This window comes from Oryzias melastigma, linkage group LG3 (genome assembly GCF_002922805.2).
Source record: "Oryzias melastigma strain HK-1 linkage group LG3, ASM292280v2, whole genome shotgun sequence".
NCBI classification, from domain to species: Eukaryota; Metazoa; Chordata; class Actinopteri; order Beloniformes; family Adrianichthyidae; genus Oryzias; species Oryzias melastigma.
Genome location: NC_050514.1, coordinates 33,855,802 through 33,873,947, shown reverse-complemented (window position 1 = coordinate 33,873,947; position 18,146 = coordinate 33,855,802). Strand labels below are relative to the sequence as shown.

General features: G+C 40.0%; 1 long non-coding RNA gene across 5 annotated transcripts in view; it reads right to left on the bottom strand.

The window, feature by feature from the left end:
* The window catches only part of LOC118598621, a 56,808-nt gene that overhangs the window by 12,384 nt on the left and 26,278 nt on the right, over window positions 1-18,146 (bottom strand). The window contains exon 4 of one of the 5 annotated variants that reach the window (XR_004947672.1): window positions 563-840. The exons of 2 other annotated variants lie outside the window; for them this stretch is intronic. This is a non-coding gene — a long non-coding RNA (uncharacterized LOC118598621). Of the gene's footprint in view, window positions 1-562; window positions 841-11,545; window positions 12,416-18,146 lie in introns of those variants that run through there. 2 more of the 5 variants (XR_004947667.1, XR_004947668.1) reach the window with 2 other exon arrangements.

The window sequence follows — 18,146 nt, the reverse complement described above, 5'->3', positions numbered from 1 at the left end:
CCGCCACCTTGACGTGGTGGATTGGCTTGAGAGCTCGAGTGATCCAGAGAGCTAAGCTGTCGTGGTCTGATCCTGGTAGGGTCTCCCATGGCAGACGTGTTCTTGGTGACGGGCCAGACTAAGAGCGGTTCAGAACCCATGTTTCTTTTTTTACAGATATTCAAACAAAGATTCCATTATGTCTTCTGCTCTATTCATTATTATTTTCCGAATAATAATTTGAATTAGTTGTAGTCTTGCACCCTTCGTTGTCTTTTATTTTGAAGGTGCGGTTAAGACAGGATGTTGAGACAAGAAGTCGTCCATCTTGTATTTTCTCTCATCAAACACATGTATAGAAGTTCATCCTCTGCCTTTTGTCTTCATGCTTTTGACATCATCGTCTGTGAGTTACTTTATTTTTATAAGAAGTACAATACTGAATCTTTAGTTGTGAAAAACACATGATCAGAAAATGTATGTTTGTTAACAGATGTTTGAACAATATTGGATTAAGCGTCATACAATGACTACTATAGGTACATCCTTATGTCTGAACTAATGTTATGAATGTTTTGACTGTTCTATTTTCTGTTTTACAGTTTTACTCTGTTCTGGAGACATTTCTGGAATCATAAATTGGAGCTATGGACACTACATCCTGAATCTGCACGTGTTTCTGAAAGGAGTAAGGCTGACTGCTGGATTGTGTTAGAGACACACAAGGAGAGCAGGAAATCGCCTATATTGGAGTCACCAGGATCCACTCTGGAGCCTGGTTTCTTGGGCTCCTCTTATGGTCCTGCGGTCATCTCCAGCCCAAAGAAACAACATGGGATCACTCTCCAGTGAGCCTGCCACCTGCAGAAAACCCCGGTCATGGAACTTGGCCTGCGTATTTTGTATTCCTAAAGATAAATTAATATTCATAATTCAGAAGAAGCCTCTTTGACCTCAAACTTTGTTGCTTTCGCTACCATGCTTCTAGGGCACATGTGTCAAAGTCAAGACCCGGGGATCTGGGTAATTCTATCCGGCCCTCCAGATCATTTTATTTTATTGTTATTAATGGCTCGATGTTATCTCATTATCTGAAAATAATCAAACTATGAAATCACACACAGTGGTAAATTTATTTCAACTCTTTGGAACCTATAGGGTCTAAAACTCAGTTTTGGACTACTTTTAAATTTACCTTTATTTTCAATTTGAAAGACTACCAGCTTGTTAATGTTGTATCATTTTAATCAGCACAACCTTTCCTGACACTACCTTTATTTTGACATTTTTCCATGTTGTATTCAAACACTAGACATAAAATCACATAAAAACAGAAATTTCCATCTGAAAAAAATGTGATTCATTTTACTGTGGAAACCCCAAAAATGTTTGAAACAGTTTTTACAACATAGACTGAAAGTTTTAGGTGTCATTTTATTAAAAAACAACAAGAATAAAGTTTGTCAGCAAACTAATTAACATGTTTTGATAATAAAAATACAAAAGACATCATCAAGGACAAAGTCACGCCATGCAGCCCAAAAATCAAGAATTTCCCACTGCTGTCTATTTCAGTGTTTTTCAACCAGTGAGCCGCGACACACTAGTGAGCCGTGAGAGATGGTCTGGTGTGCCGCGGAAATTACCAATTTTCACATCTCTAAAACATTTACCCTCACTACCAACTCTGTGTTCATCCAAACGGCCCTGATGTAACCCTGGTAGATAGTTTGGAATATCCAAGATGGTAAAATACATTTTTCTTTGATTCTATAAATAACTCTTTAATTAGAATGATGTTACCACAATCTGGCCTCAAAACTAGCCGCAAGCTCTGTTTTCAGAAAAGTCCCGCCCCCTTCAGCTGTCTCCGCCAAACATTCTTGGAGGCTTGATCACATGTCATCAACCTGACCAATCAGAAGTGGTTAACGTCCTCACTTCCTGTTCTGATTCGGCTCATAAAGCCTCTCAGTTCCAACTAAAATAACAGCTAAAGCTCGTGTTTAGCGGTGTAGCTTCCAGCGGGATCCGACGTTAGGCTAATATTTACAGGTTAGCTGTTTTGGCTAATTCAGGCTTTTTTCAGTTTTTTAGGAAGTTGAGCCATTTATTTCAGCTACATGCTAGCTGTTTTGGAAAACCTACGTTTTTTTTTTAGGTGAATTTGGCATTTAGCTAATATTTTAGCCGGCTATCAGATTCAGCGTTTTTAGCTATCAACTTCAATGTATTTAGCAATTAATTTCAGCATCTTCAGCTATCAGCACTAGCATCTTAAGCGGCCCAATTCAGCTTCCAGCATTCAAACTAACATTATCACGGGTAATGCTATATATCTAGTTCATAATTATGTTAAAAAGTTACAGTTTTAAAGTTTTAAAAATGTAGTTTTAGAGTGTTCAATAAATGTTTATCCTGTTCGGCCCGCGACCTAAGGTGTGTTTTGGATTTTGGCCCCACACGCGATTGAGTTTGACACTCCTGGTTTACACATTCTCCCTCTAGCTTACAGCCCCTCACTCCCAAAGTGGTTTTAGTACATGGGAACATGAGTCACAATAAATCCATACTTTGAGAAAAACTTTCCTGGTGAATAACAGATTTATTTATTTTTAAGTTGAAGAATCTTCCTCCATTTCCTCAAAGGCGCTTGTCTCCACAAAGTTTCAGAAAACGTTTTTTTTTTTTTAATAACTTTGTTCATTTGAGGCTTTGGATTTAGCAGTCGGAGCGGCGGTTTTAAGATCGTAAAGAAGGACTGGACAAGCGTCAGGAGAGAGTCATAGACGTAATCCAGTACTTTTTTAAAAAATAAAACTTCCTTCAAAATCAGAAAATAAACCAAACAGAAATAATCTGAGTGTATTTTTTGGTCTGCAGCCCCAGTGATCCACAGATTGGTTCTGGTCCACTGCCTGAGGGTCAGGGTCTTTATGATTCAACATTTACTACAGAAAATGCTCTTGACAAAAGTTGAAGAAGTATTTTAAACGTTCAAAGTCGACATCTTTCTGCAGACTCTGAAGTCTTTGACAGAAGTGAACTCTCCTCATAGAAACGAGTGTTTCTGTCAGGATCAAAGTTTTCAGGAAGTTCCAGTAAAACTCGACTAAAGTCCATCTCTTGGGCGGACGGATAATTCCTTCAGATTTAAGCGCAGATGCATTCATGCTGCTGTTTACTTTCTGACTTGATTTGGTAAAAATATCAGAAAAATCCGGTTTGTAAAGTGAGAGATCATGTTTTCATCATCGTCTTCACTCGAGCCCGTCGTTTATTGGTCACGGCTCCAGGACTTAAACTCTTTTGTCCTCGCCTGACAATGACGAGCCATTTTCCCCGCCGCTGTAATCCTGAAATAATCCCCGCCATTGTCCCCGCGCTGTTTGATCTCTGCCAACTTCTTATTTGCGGTTCGCTCACTTCTAATCACTGCTGCTTGGAAAAGGAAAAGCCGAACGTGGAAAGCAGCTGCAGGCTGGTGTCTGAGCAGGAAGGAGAACATCAGGAGGCGGAGCCGGGATGCAGACTGTAATCCCATAATCATGGAGGATAAGGTTGTTTTTGAAATGCTTGTTTATTGTTTTCTGTCTGTTTGGCTGAAGATCTTTAAGGAAATGTATGAAACATTTGTGGCGCTCAGGTGGATTAACCCTTTGACTTCAGCACTGTAGCTCCAGTGTTGATGTTCTTTATCGTTTTGTGTTACATTTCAACATAAAGCTGCTTTTCTTAGCTTTGGAATCACAATAATTGCGTAAACTTTGGGTTTTAATGAAATCATACCTGGGATTTGAATCAGGCTGGTAGAGTAAATACATCCATTTTTGTCTTGATTTGTTGGAGCTTGAATTTTTGAACAAGTATGAGTTTGTTCTTTTGATTGGCAGGTGGGCGGAGCCTACAAAATATTTACTTTGTCCCGCCCAACCACCCATTTTTGGTTGTCATAGAGGTGGGAGGAGCTAGGTGCATCTTTAACCTTCATTCAGTATCCTCTGGGAGGTCATTTGACTGTGAGCTTCTGTCGGCTTTGCTTAGGGGTTCAAATCCCGCCAGTTTGCTTTTGGGCAAAAACACCAAAACCCCACATTTACCAAACTTGTCAAATGCTGATAAAAGTGTCGTCTTACCGGTCAAATTCTAGCCTCTACCCATTATTTTTAGTTTTAGATCGACTTTGGAAAACTATGAGGCTGTACCACTTTATGGACTCTTGGGGATTATGGGTAATGTAGTCAGGAGCCTGTGAAGTGAGACGTACTGTGCTGCAACAAAATGAAGCGGGAAAAAAAATAGTTTTGTATTTCATGTGTTTGAATATAAAATGTTGTGAGTTCTAGTGACTAAAGTTTGACTTTCTGTCGTATTTCTGCAAAGAGTGGTTAACCCTTTACTATCAGAGCTTCAGTTCCAGAGTTTACATTCTTCCCACTATCGTAACTCTTCAACCGTTTACGTAATTCCGGTGGATTCAGAAGAATGGCTTTGGGCTGATTTACAACACTCTCCGCTGGATACATCTCTGGTGTTATAGGCCCAATCTGAGTTCTTATCTTCTCCCTTCCCCTTCATTCAGCGCTCCAAACGTAGAGTTGTGAAAAAATACTGTTTCATAATTCGGACGTCACTTCCGCTCGATGATGTCATCAATATTCACCAGTCCGCTAGCGTTAGCATGGAGCTTCCAGCGCTCAAATACACTAAACAACAGCAGTTTTATAGCTTTAAAAGGTCATTACTTAAATTTAAAATGTAAACTTCTGTGCTTCAGAACGCACCCAATATAAGAAAAGCGCTTCTCCTGCGCGGCACAGCGCGACGTGGAACGCCCTCGCGGGGGAGGGGTCTGTATCCCTCCGCTTGGAGGGAAGGGTATTAAAAAATAGATTTCAGACACCGCTTGCATTTGACAAGCTCCTTCAAGTGAAGGGGAAGGGAGAAAAGAAGAATTCAGATTGGATCATAGAGTTAATGCAGATGAAAGAACAACAGTTTAGAAGAAAAACTTCCCATCCGACCAATCACATGCTGCTCCTTGGCCCCTTTAGGGATTCTATGACTTTATATGTCGGTTTTGTTTTACGTCATACCAAAGCTGTTAATTTTACCATTAGAGGAAGAAAGATTTTAGAAAAATACTATTTTTTGGAACAAATGTTAAAGTCACATTCCAAACTTCTTTTAAACTATTTCCAGCGTTCCCAGTGGTCTTTTAATCATTTTTATTCTATTTTTAGCCTAAATCAAACACCTGTGTCATTTTCTAGGACATAGTTTTTGTAGAGCGGCTGGAGTTCATTTGAAATTCACCTCTGAGTTGAGTAAACTGCAGGGAAAGCCTGCCTCCACTTCCCATCACTCATCTTTTTAAGCGCTCTCCCACTAGCTTAAAGAAATAAATAAAACTGTAATTAAAGTTAACTGTTAAAGCCAACAATAACGTACAGAACCAAAGATTATTTAAAATCTTGTTTATTTTTACACCAGTGATTCACTATTTTCCAGAAAGAGAAACAAAATATGCAGATTTCCTTCGTTTAGCACCAGTCATTTCTGATCAGCATCACGTCAAACTACAAGAACTGTCAGGACATCGTTTCCCACAATGCATAGTGTTGTAGTCATCAAGGCGGCTTGCAGGCAGCGCAGTGCCAGATTTCCAGCTGCATTCGCCCCTTTCTCGCGATACTTTCATGACGACGCACATGTAACGTCGGAGCAAAAACTAACCACCATCCGCCACACGTTCACCTTGGTCGTCTCAAACACGCTTATTAAACTTGCAACAAAAATGCCGAACAATTTCCCAGCTATCCAGTTGGATCCAGATACCAGTTCAGACCAGGAAAACAACAATGTTCATGGATCCATTTGTCTGCATTGCAGCAGGGAGATGTGTTCCACTCAGCTTATTTTCTACGTCACAAATATGATCTTTTCAAACTACATTTTTACATCTGCTCCTAATTGATAACAGAATAAATGAAATGCTTGATTTTCTTTATATATATATGTCGTCCATCACCAGAAAAATGCCACAGATGCCAGTTAAAAACAGTTTCCATCAGAGCGTCTTCACATGTTTAGCAGAGAACCCAAAAAGAGAAAGTATGTGGATCTTTTAGAAAAATCTTAAATGTGTGATTGAATGATGCACATAGATGTGCAGAAACCCAGCAGATCTGAAACGTCCTACCATCATTTTTTCCACTGGTAATGGAGAAATAGAGTGCGTGGCGTATTTAATGGATTTTGTTTTTATTGTACGCCACTGAATAAGTAACTGGGAAGCAGCATGTCACACAGATTTATCTTTTAATTAAAATAACGTGGTTCACGCATATTTGAGTGGTAGTCCAAATAAATGCAATATCCAAATTTATGTTTTGTTTATCTTCCTGTTAATTATCTGGAGATTGTTCACAGTACGGCCCTTCATATTCCATCTCTCCCCCCTCTCTGCTCCTTCTCCTGGTATTAACTAGTCAGGTTTTATTAATTTATGGATAATTGTGGCCACATGAACAGGGTGGATGGTATGAAACCAGCTCATTTTTATAAAGTGAGATGAATGTGTTGGGCTGGCTGAGTCTTCCACCAGGCAGCAATAAAGAGAGCAGGATTTCTCTGTCCTTGTCTCCAGGATTACACTAATTTTCCAGATCTGTTTTCTCATTAGAGCTGACACGAGGAAACAGCCACTCCTCAGACGCCGCCGTGCCCGCAGTCAAATTATTTCAAGAGAGGACGATGACGGCCCGCCTTTGCTCTGGCGTCAGCAGAGGAAGCGTTTCAGAGCAGCAGGAGCTTCACCAAATACCAGACCGGAGGAACGTCTTCGGCTCCTGCTGACCGTTTACTACGACTTTTCAAGCAGAAACTCATATTTTAAATACCTGTTTTGAAGGTGAAGTCTCCCGTTTTCCAAACTCACGGCTCTGAAGTAGCTGTGAGTTTGGATTTACTGTGAAACAAGTGCAGAATAAATAATGAAACAGTCATGTGACTCCCTGGTTTGCAACAAGCTAATTAGCGGCAAATGTTTGCGGTGGTTGTTATCGATGAATCCCGGTTTTTTCTCAAAAGTGAACAAATTGGCCGCACCGCCAAGTTTTTTGGTTGGTGAGATCTGACTATAAATAAACTTTCACCCGAAGAATGCCATTTTTAGCCAAAATTGCATTATTATGATTAAAGGGGCCACAACATGATTTTCTTAAGCCTTTTAGAGTAAACCATATTCACATATATGATCAAATATTACCTTTGGAACACTAATAAACACATAGCGACTCGATTCCTGAGGCTCCGCCTGCTGCTGTGTCTTAGACTGGGAGCAGTGCTGTCAGAGCAGACTCCTCCTGAAAGGGGCGGTCCTCAATCTGTGACATCAGCATGTGAGAACCCGCTTGTTTTCATGGGAATGGGAGGGGCTTCTGCCGAGAGTGCAGGTTTATATAGTATTACTCAAAAAAATGAACGGATCAAAATACCACTTTGGGGTTCTTTATAGTGAGGAATGAACAGTATAAGACACTTAAAAGCTCAAAAAGTTGTTTTCATGGTATGGCCTCTTTAAAAGACCACCAGGAAATCAGGAAAAGACTTAAAAGTTGACCTTAAACCTTTCCATTGTAAGAAAGCTCAAAGCTCAGGTTAGCCTGGATAACTCTGACCTTCAGCTGTAGATTTGAACTGAGGTTTTTTCCAGAATGTGGTGGACTTCTCAACTGCATCAGGTATTTCTGCCAACTCACCTGTTTTATTCTCAATAACAAAAGCCAAATTAGCTTAAAAAAACTTTGTTTTTTAATGGTTAGCTAAAACAGCTAGCATGTAGCTGAAAAAAATAGCTAAACTTCAATATATCCAAAAAGCTTGAAAAAAGCCTAAATTAGCCAAAGCAGCTACCGTGTACATATTAGCCTAACTTCAAAACAGCCTAAAAATTTTAAAAAGAGAAGCTTAAATTATCCAAAACAGCTAGCATGTAGCTGAGATATTAGCTAAACTCCAAAATACCCTAAAAAATCTTGGTAAATGCCAAAATAGTCCAAAAAGCTGCAGAACACCAGTTTTTAAAAGTGTAACTTTTTAACATAATTATGAATAATAAAAAGGCAGGAATGTTATTCCAGAATAAATCAACTTAAACCTTAAATAACTTTCAATATTTTACTCTCCATAAAAATATATTTTTGTCAAAATTATTGTGCAAGATAACATCAGGTCATTAATAACAATAGAATAAAATGATGTGGAGGGCCGGATCCGGCCCCCGGCCCTTGACTTTGACACATGTATTCTAAGGTCTTTTCTGTTTTGTCTCTTGTTTTTCAGAACCGAACGTTTGCATAAGCTGACCCGTCTTCCTGGGTCTGGTTCTGCTGAAGGGAAGTCATTTCTCTCCACTGTCAGCTCACACAGGTTCAGCAGCGGGGGCAGGAGGACACTTCCAGCCTCTCGCGCTGTAAACAGAACCACGACTGTGTCTGCTTTATCTGCAAAGCACCTTGACTCGACTTTGGGTCGCAGCGAAATTAAACCGCATTGCACAGTAATATATTGTAGGGAGTATATTTCCCGTCTGCGGGTTCTTTGTTAATTTTCCTGGTGAGACGGGTGTTTCTCTTGTCACTCTCCTCCATCATCTGCCAGCCTCGTCCGGGGGGAACCTGGGGTGAATATGGCCTCTTTTTTCCATCATAATTAAACAAGTTCCTGCCTTTGTTCCGTGTCCATTAGCCGGGCCCAAGCGCTGCTTTGGTAATGGTCATTATTGCAGACAGAAATAGGACCATAAATTTGAAGTTAATGAAAATGTCAATTAGCGCTCTGTTGTGATAGAAGGGGGCTGACAGCATCACTACTGTGAATTAAACATCCAGATTCTCACGGATGCAAACCGCAGACAAACATATAGGAGGTCAAACTCCCGTTTCCTGCTTTTTACTACCCAAAGAAAACAAAGGAAGGACAATTACAGTCATCGTTTGTGGTTAGATTCTAAAAGCAGGAATTTTTATTCACATTTTCGCATCATTAATTAAATCTGTGCACAGAGGGGGGGCGAGCAGAGGGGGGTGGATGCAATCCATACAGCGCCATCCTCTTTATGTGTGCGTTTGCTGTGAGATCAATCTAAAAGTCCTCTGCAACAGCCACTTCACACCCTGAGCGCAGTCACAAAAAAATGATTACCATTACACTTCCTCCCCCCTCTCCGCCGACGATGAGGGGGGAATAAACGCTGCCACACACACACCACCGCGCACAAACACACCCACAACTCAAGTGCTAGAAATGACAGAAATAAAAAAGACGGATTCCCACCTAAACGTCAATAAGAGGGGGGGATGTATTAAAAGGGCGTTTGAAATTCTCCGCAGCGTTCCACCTCATTTCTGAATGTCTGGGTTTTGCACCCTTAAAAGCAAAGAGAGATAAATCAGGTTTGTTGCCGGCGCTCAGACCCCTATAAAAATAAATAGATGAACGCCGGTCACCTCCGAAGCATTTTTAAAATGTTCCCCGAGCCGCACTGTATCCATAATTGTGATTTTGATTGTGTGTGACCACATCCCCCCAGATCAAATGTGAAGTGGGGAAACAGCAATGCAGACAAAGAGATTTATTTGTTGTCTGCTGCAGCTGAGGCCATGCATGACAAACAGATACTTAATACCTTAGGGTGTAAAGAGCTGCCGGGATCTCCAACCTTTCATGTGACAAAAACTCCCATTTATTCCCAGAGATTGTCAATGTTTAGACAAGTTTTAGGGCAGAACACGACGGCTATGTGGCCACCGCCGTGTTCACCTTTACCTGAGAAGGCCCAAAAGGACAGCAGAAAGAAATAGGCATGAAAATGTTCATATGCTGTATTTTATGGAGAATAAGTCAGTTTTTCTCATTTTTTTGCCAGGGGTGCAACTTAAAATCAGGAGCGACTTATTTGTTTTTTGGGGGTTTTTTTAGACATCAATAGGATCATTTATTTGTTATTTTTCAAGTTAAAATCAGTTGTCCTTGAGCGATTTTTTCCTCTAACAACCAGAAGAGGGCGCTGCTTCTGAGTGTTTGCTACTTTCAGCAGAAGAAGAAATGTTGTCCAAAACAAACACGGAAGAGAATCTGATGGTTTTCCTCTTCAACTTTGATATTTTTCTTACACAGATCAAAAGATTATTATTCTTGTATTTATTTATTTCTTTAGTTAAACTGGGCTTGGCAGATTTGTTGGAAACGTCAGACTTTTCTCCCAAAAGTGCAACTTATGGTTTTCTTCTTCTTAATTAGACATTTTTTTGCTTTTGCGACTTAAACTCCAGAAGATAGAGAACTAAAAAAAAGATCTGACAACATTTTATGCTCTATGCAGGGGAAATATTCATTTAAACTTAATCAGTGATTCACAAAAATGACTTAGAGAAAAAAGTTTAAGAGGAAATTTTGGCTCCTTCCAGTGTTTTGAGGTTTTTCAGTTACAAACCCATAAATCATCAACTTTGGAGCTGAAAGTGTGTGAGGGGCGGTCATCCACCCAGACTCTGGTTTACCCATCAATAAATGCAAATGATTAACTTTTTTAAATAAATTAAGGGAGGGTTTAAGTGTGTTTGTGACTGGGAGTTGGTAAATTACATTTTCATGATACGTGTGGTTCACACTTCCGTTTGGCACCCTTTTCTAACCTTTATTGTGGTTCACACCAGGCGGGGAACGCCGCGGTCCTCCGCAGAAAGCTCACGCCGTGCAGCGGATCGTTTCGGCGTCTGGTCTATTTTGTGCATGAGCCGCAAGCGATCTGTCAATTCTGGCAGGAAGTTACATTGACAGACATGAGAAAATCTGGTTTATTTTAAAATATAACATTTTTTCAGTATTTATTTCAGTGAGTCTGGTTCCGTTGAAGGGAAGTCGTTTCTCCTGGAGCCTGGAGCTCACTCTAGATAAGTTTCCAGTCGATTGCAGATCCACACAATTTAGAATAATCAATTAACCTATGAAACATATTTTTTGACCGCTCGCGGGAGTGCTCACACACACACATACATATATTTTTTGGTTAATAACGTACCCATGAAACAAAAAACAAAAAAAGCTCTAGCAGAAGCGCCTGTTGACCTGTTGATCATGTGGTGTGAATTTCATGACAGAGCGGACGCCGCTCCCACTCCGCTCCGCAACGCTTCCGCGTCTACTGTGAACCTGCCGTCGGTCTCAGTGTTGGGTACATTACTTTTAAAGAGTATCTGGTTACTTTACTTTAGTTATTAAATAAATATTGTAATTAAATTACTTTACTCATTCCCCAATTTAAACATGTATTTGCAACTTGTTACTTTTTTCTGCACATACACATTCTCAAAGGAACAAAGATAGCACAAACTCGTTTAACTCTTGTTAAATCCACTAGAAGAAAACAGAGGCTTCACAGGGATTTTAGAACTACCTCATTGATTTCAGCCTTCTGCTCTTCTTTTTTTGTTCAAAAGCTTCATATTGTTGTATAAAATGTAACCAGTAAAACAACCTAGTAAAACAAAAGTGTGATTAATCTGATTAATTTTTTTAATCGATCAACAGCACGAATATAAACTCTTGTAAGGCATTAGAAAAACATCAATAAATGATCATTGATCTTTCATAATAATCCTATAATTGGCTTCACAAATGCAAATACATTTCCTAATATGCACCATATTAATATTTATATAGAGTATTAGAAAGACAGGAATAAATACTTACAAATGTCCTATAGAGGCTTTAAACAGATGACTAATATTTAATGTCTTAGAACTTAACCTAAAAGGAATCTTATGTTATACTGTTGCCACATAAACTTCTTACAAAACGTGTAGTGCCTTTTGTGTGAAACTGAGATGTGTTAGCAGTTGTTATCAGAATAGAATGACAGGAAAAAAATGAGATGCATTCGAGTTATTAAATTTCCACAAAACACTCTTTTGGAGAATTCGTCCAAAAAACATTCAAAGGGTTAAAAAATCTTTAAAAACTGTCCAAATTCAATTGGAACTTGAGGAACATTTATCAAATCAGAGGGAGTGATGCTGAAAGTTCATAATCCAAACCTGAGATGAAAAAAACCACCAACAGACAAAGAAAGACGCCGTTTCCTCTCACGCAGATGCTCCTCCTGCTTTGATTGCTCTTCTTCAGGAGATTTCCCTTTGCTGCAGCAGGAAATAAAAGAGCTGGTGATAATGGAAGATAATTACATCTCTCTCTCCGTCTGTCTCTGCTGCTGCAGCTCTCTTGTTTATCCTCTGGTGTTACCAAACACAGGATGGATGCAGGTGAGTCACAAACTGCAGCATTCAGGCCCATTACATCTGCAATGAGAGGAGCGCCAAGCGGCATCTGGCGTCGGCGCTGTGATGGAGCGCCGCGCCTCTTTAGCACATATCTGGAGGCGACAAAGAAAAGGATATCGCATCCGAAGGTCTTCAAAGCCCACTCTGACATGCCGACAAGTGCGAAAGAATAAATATACACAAATACAGCGTGGAGGCAGTGGAGGGTGGGTGCTGTGGGTGGAACTGGAGGATAAAGTAGTGAGTGAAGATCAGATGTGAAGACATCATGTCATGATGGGTCACTACAGAGTACAGATATAAAGATCTGAGCTGCATTCATTAAAGAAACCTCTCTCACACCAGGAGGCTCCCGCTTTGTAAAAGTTCTCTTCAATACAACACAAATCTATGGGAAGATGAAGCTTCATGAAGCAACCAAGAATCAAACTGCTTCATTTGCTCTAAGATGCCTCTAATGGACAGAAAAACTGTTTACACGTTTGCAATGATGCTTGTTTGATTGCTAAGTGTTTTAACTAACTTGGGGGTGTGGCCACGGCGCATTGGTAGAGCGGCCGACCTCTGATCACAGGATGTAAGGTCCTACACTGTTCCCTCACTATAACGCGGTTCATATTTCACTGTCTTGCTGTTGCACAGCTGTTTCAATTTTGAAAGGTTTTTTTTGTTTTGTTTTTAAAGCCCAGGCCTGCGTCCTGATTGGCTGTAGAATTGTTAGTCAGTCTCCTTCGTTCCGTGTCTCTTGTACAGAATTTGTCATTTTGAAACAAATCTGCGACTGAGGGCAGATCTTTGGTTTCAATTTCATGATAATTATCTTATGTCTGATACATTTTAGTATGGATTCAAATTTCTGTTTGTCTTGTTTTTGTATTATTTCTGTTTTGAGTGAAATAAACTCTTTTCAATCCAATTTCCAATATGAAGGTTTGAACTTTGAGTGGTGGAGAAAAATGTGAAAATGTTCATGTCTGTCTGAGAAAAGTCTATAAAGTTTGTAGTGAGGAGTTCGACAGCCTTTAAATCCAGATATCTACGCCCTACTCATGACTGATTACCTGGTTCAGGTATGCTTGGACAATTAGAACATGGCAGTATGTTGGTAAACATGCAGGAGTGCTGCTCCGTGTCTATGATATCACAGGTCATTTTTAGAGCGTAACTCCAGTGATGGATGCTCTTTCCCATTCATCCACTTTCCAAACCCACTGATTCCCTTTCAGGATTATGGGGTTGCTGGAGCCTATCCCAGCTAATGTTGAGTGAAGGTGAGTTCACTCTAGACAAGTTGCCAGTCGATTGCAGATCTACACAATTTAGAATAATCAATTAACTTATTAAATAAGTCAGCCCCCTCTCGCTAGCGAGAGTGCTCACCACTACACCACACTGCTATTTACAATGATCACATTTACTCTTGCTACAGGTGTGCCATCCGGAACACACCTGATCTTATCTGGTCTCAGATGTTAAGCAGGGTTGGGCCACTGGGTGATGCTAATTACTGTAGCCACATGAGGGCGCTGTCTTTTGTCCCCATGGGAGGGATCACCTGTTGCACCTGTTTTACTCTGCTGAACTATCATCTAGGACAGAAAGCGAATATCTTAGCGAAGTGGGCGGAGCTTAGAATGGAGCTGCTACTCCTCCACATTCAGAAAATCCAGTGGAGGCGGTTTGGGAATCTGGAAGGAAAGCCATCTTAAACTAGATCTAAAAATCTCTGCTCTGACCAGAAGGGGAAAGTAATAAACAAATGCATATTTTTAACCAGACCACAACTCACATGGTTACAAAAAAAATACCAGAAATGTTCAAATGTGGATGGAGACAGTTTGCCTTGTAAACACAAGAAGATAAAAGTAAGTGAAATCACAAATATCACTTGTACTTTAGAGGAAATTTACAAAGCATTATTTACAGCCGGGGCCATATGTGGCACGCCAAACTGGAATAACTAATATTGATAACACTTATTAAAGTCTTATTGGTAGTCTCCCCACTGATGGTGCACAACAAATAAATTCACTTTTGTTTAGTTGGAAGATTTGTTGTTTTTCTGACGTTCATGTATTTTTTTTTTCAGTCGGACAGGCATTTTTCTGATCATTCCAACACCACATGAATGCAGCATTCTCTTTCTCCCTGAAGGACATCAACCCATTGGAGCAACTGGGACTAAAATGAGAAAACAAAAAAAATCCAAATTTTTCCGTTTTAAAATATTAATTTTCAATCAAAGTTTGAGCATGTTTTTGTCATAATTCCATGTTTTTTTCTTTCCTTACAGTCCACCCATCTACTCTTGGTCCAGTCTTCTTGTTACCTTTTGGACCTCTTTTTGTAGACAAAAAGTTTGCCCACCTCTGATTTACAGCGTAGATATATTTCAGGGGACGGTAACACCTGAACACTCGCTCGGTTTCAGATTGAACTGTGGAAGCAAATCCTAAAGAAAATTAAAGTCAATTTTGTTTAGAACTGCAGAAAATCTCAAACTGTTTGTTTTATATTAAACCTTAGAAAAAACTGTATTTAAACAAATGGAGATTAAATTCTGGGAAATATAAGATGTGAACCTGAATTCGTTTTTTTGACAATAAAATGTCCTATTTTTTAGTCAGTTGTTCCGATGTGAATCAGAAATGATCGACTGAAAGCAGAGATCCTGTTGAAAAGCTAAAGAGCGTCCAGTAAACGCACAGCAGATCAGTAGCGGAGCGACAGCTTCGTTCAGGCGGCGCCTGCTGGCTGTCAATCACACACAGTCAGGAGATCCGTGCACGCCGGCGAGGTATTGATGAAGCTGTCAGCGAGGGCGAACCGCGTCCGTCACTTCATCAGCTGATCTGTAGCTCCATCCTCTTCATCCTCTGAACTTTGACTTTCATCTCTACAGAATGACCCGTTTGCTGCATCAGCAGCTCCACATCATCAACTATCAGACTTTTCTATTATTGTCTGTTTATTCAGGTGGACACATTTTCAATGAGAACTCCACGTAAACTTGAATTTTGGGTTTCCACACGTTCACACGTCACTATAGAAGTTTTTGAGTCCGGTTGTGGGCTCTACGTACACATGCTGATCACATCCTGGAAGTTCAACCAGTTGAACTTCTTGATGCTGAATCGTGACAACGCTGAACTTTGATCAACCACAGACTCGGATTTGGTAGTGATGTGTGGTTAATTTGTTCCCAACTGGAATGAAATGACACCAAGACGTACATTTAAAGGAACAGAGCTGTGAAAACAAAAAGCCTGGAGCAAAATCTGCAGAATTTACACCACTTTGACGTTTTACTCCAACCCTGTACCACCAAACCTCTTCAAGTCCTAGTAAAACAAGTCTCCAGAGGCTCAAAAACCCCAACAATTAGAAGAATCCCCCGTCTGTCCTCGCTGGTCCGTTATGAACACCACCGTCTGGATGCTCGTTCATTAAACTGCGTAAAGCCTGTTCTGGAACGTGCCACGTGGTGAATTTGCTGGTCGCCACGTGCCTGAGCTAGACAGCCGCATGTGGGAGGAGCTACCAGCTAATATTTATAGCCTTATTGGTACATGGTTAAGAAAATAGATGGAAGTTCCGGACAAAAACGCTCGCACCAGATTACTATTCTACCCGCTTATCGAGCCAAGTTCCTGATTGGCAGATGATATGTAGCCAAAATGTAGATATTTGAACTTTGGCCGCACGACCCAATTCGCGCCGCTCAAGTGCTGCTCGACCACCGCGCCGCCCCTGTTGCTTTAATGGCGCCGCAGGACTTCAACTCGCCTCAATTCACATCTGTGCCATTGACTTGACATTGAAACTGGCCTTCTCTGCAAATCTCTTTCGGTTTGAACAGTAAGACTGAAGAGATCCTCCAAGATCCTCCAAGATCCTCTCGGTCTAGGGCGCTGTTGTCCTGAATGCAGACAGTCAGACATCATAGAACCTTCAGCTCCTCAGCACTTTACCCAGCAGACAGAATTGACAGGATTCACACTCTTACTGAACCGTACCAGAGTTCACTTGATGAAGTGGATCATCTGAGGTCACTCACATTTCTGTGGATCAAACGTACCAGTGTGAACCTTCTCTGGTTCCTCTGGATATGATCAGGTCATGAGGGAGAGAGAGCTTCAGTCTAACGTTCAGAAGATCTTAAACATTCAAATCTGAAGTATTAAAGCTTCTGTTTTTGTTTTGACACCTAATGCTGGTCTGGACCCTAGAAATAGTTCTTTAGTTTTCAGTTTGTTTTTTTTTATTATTATTCTACTTTCTTATTATTTGTCTTACCTGCAGTAATATTCAGTAATGACTAGAACACTGAAGCTTTCCTGAAACATGAAGCCTTATCCGGTTGTATCCAGATTACTCTGTTTGAACGAGGCAGATGTAGAAGCATATGGGAATGTTCCATCATCATCATCATTTTTTATCATTGAAGCTTTGAGTGAAAACCTTTTTTTTTTCATTTTCAATTTAATAAAAATGATTTTTTTTAATTGTTATAAAAATCAAATAACTACAATTGTGAAAATGGAAAACTAGAGCTCTATGACTGGAATGATCAAACCTTGAAATCCTAATACTCATAAAGAAGTAGACATCTGGCTTTAAATGAGTGTCAGCTGGCTCCAACAGAAAACTGAAGCTTGGTGAGCAGAAGGCTTCATTTCTCTAACTTTACAGTTGGGGACGCTTCTAGTTTGTATTTACTGTTTTTGTATTTCCCCAACAGCCCCTCCTGCCTGCTATGTGGATGAAGAGGATGCTCCAGTGGAGGGGAACTGCTCAGAACTCAGAACTCCTGACACAAACCAGAGGTTTAGAAATCTGCTGCTGGTCTGATGCTTCTACGGAGCAACCAGCAACTTGGTCAAACATAGAATAAGTCATGGAGACTGCTGACCCAGCCATGTCGACCGTCTGAGTCAGCAGCTTCCTGCTAACGGCTGCCTAAATGACCTAAAGAAAGCAAATAAACAAAGCCCGCAAACTAAGACTACCAAGGTCCAACCCCAAACTAAAATAACAAAACCCAGCAGTGTAAGACTGCTGAGGACAAGGAGCAGAAAAAGATAAAAAAATAAATAAATAAAAGAAAAGTAAAATAGGATTTTTTTTAAAGTAAAGATAACTTAATTGGCATTTTTAAATTTAGATCAGTTAAATGTATAAATTGATGGTAAATTGATTGTGGTTAAAGACCATTTTTCTACCACCAGTTTTCAGTGTCCATCATTTGGTCTTTCTGGAGGTGATCTAATCTTTTCTCTTGCTGGTGAAGTTGATCGTCCTCTGTGTCCAAAACTGATTTGGTCTCTCTGGAAGCTTTAAAACAGGGTAGCATACAGGAATGTTCATGGTTCTTGATCGTCAGGTATCAAACTGTTACCTGAGTCTAGGTGGGGAAAGAATTAACCACAATCTTTTAAGAGGTCAATTTTAAATGACAATGTGGAGCTTTTGAACAAAAACAGGCCAGAAAGAAAAAATGTTTAAATGTATTAAGTAATATCCCAGAAGTGTTACTTGTGAGAACTTAACACAACAGTAAAACAAGCAGAACTCAAAAGACTTGTATGTCTGCAGTTTTACTCCAAGAAAAAAAGAGATGCTGACATACAAAGATGAGATCTTACATGGTCCGGGTGAATACTTGATTCTGATTGGCTGTTCTAAATGCGCAGGTTTCTTAAAATTAGGGCTGGGCGATATGGGAATTTTCATACTGCGATATCGCTTTTTTCATTTTGTGCGATAACGATATTAAAAACGATATTAATCAAATAATCAAATAATCAAAGTAATCTTTATTGC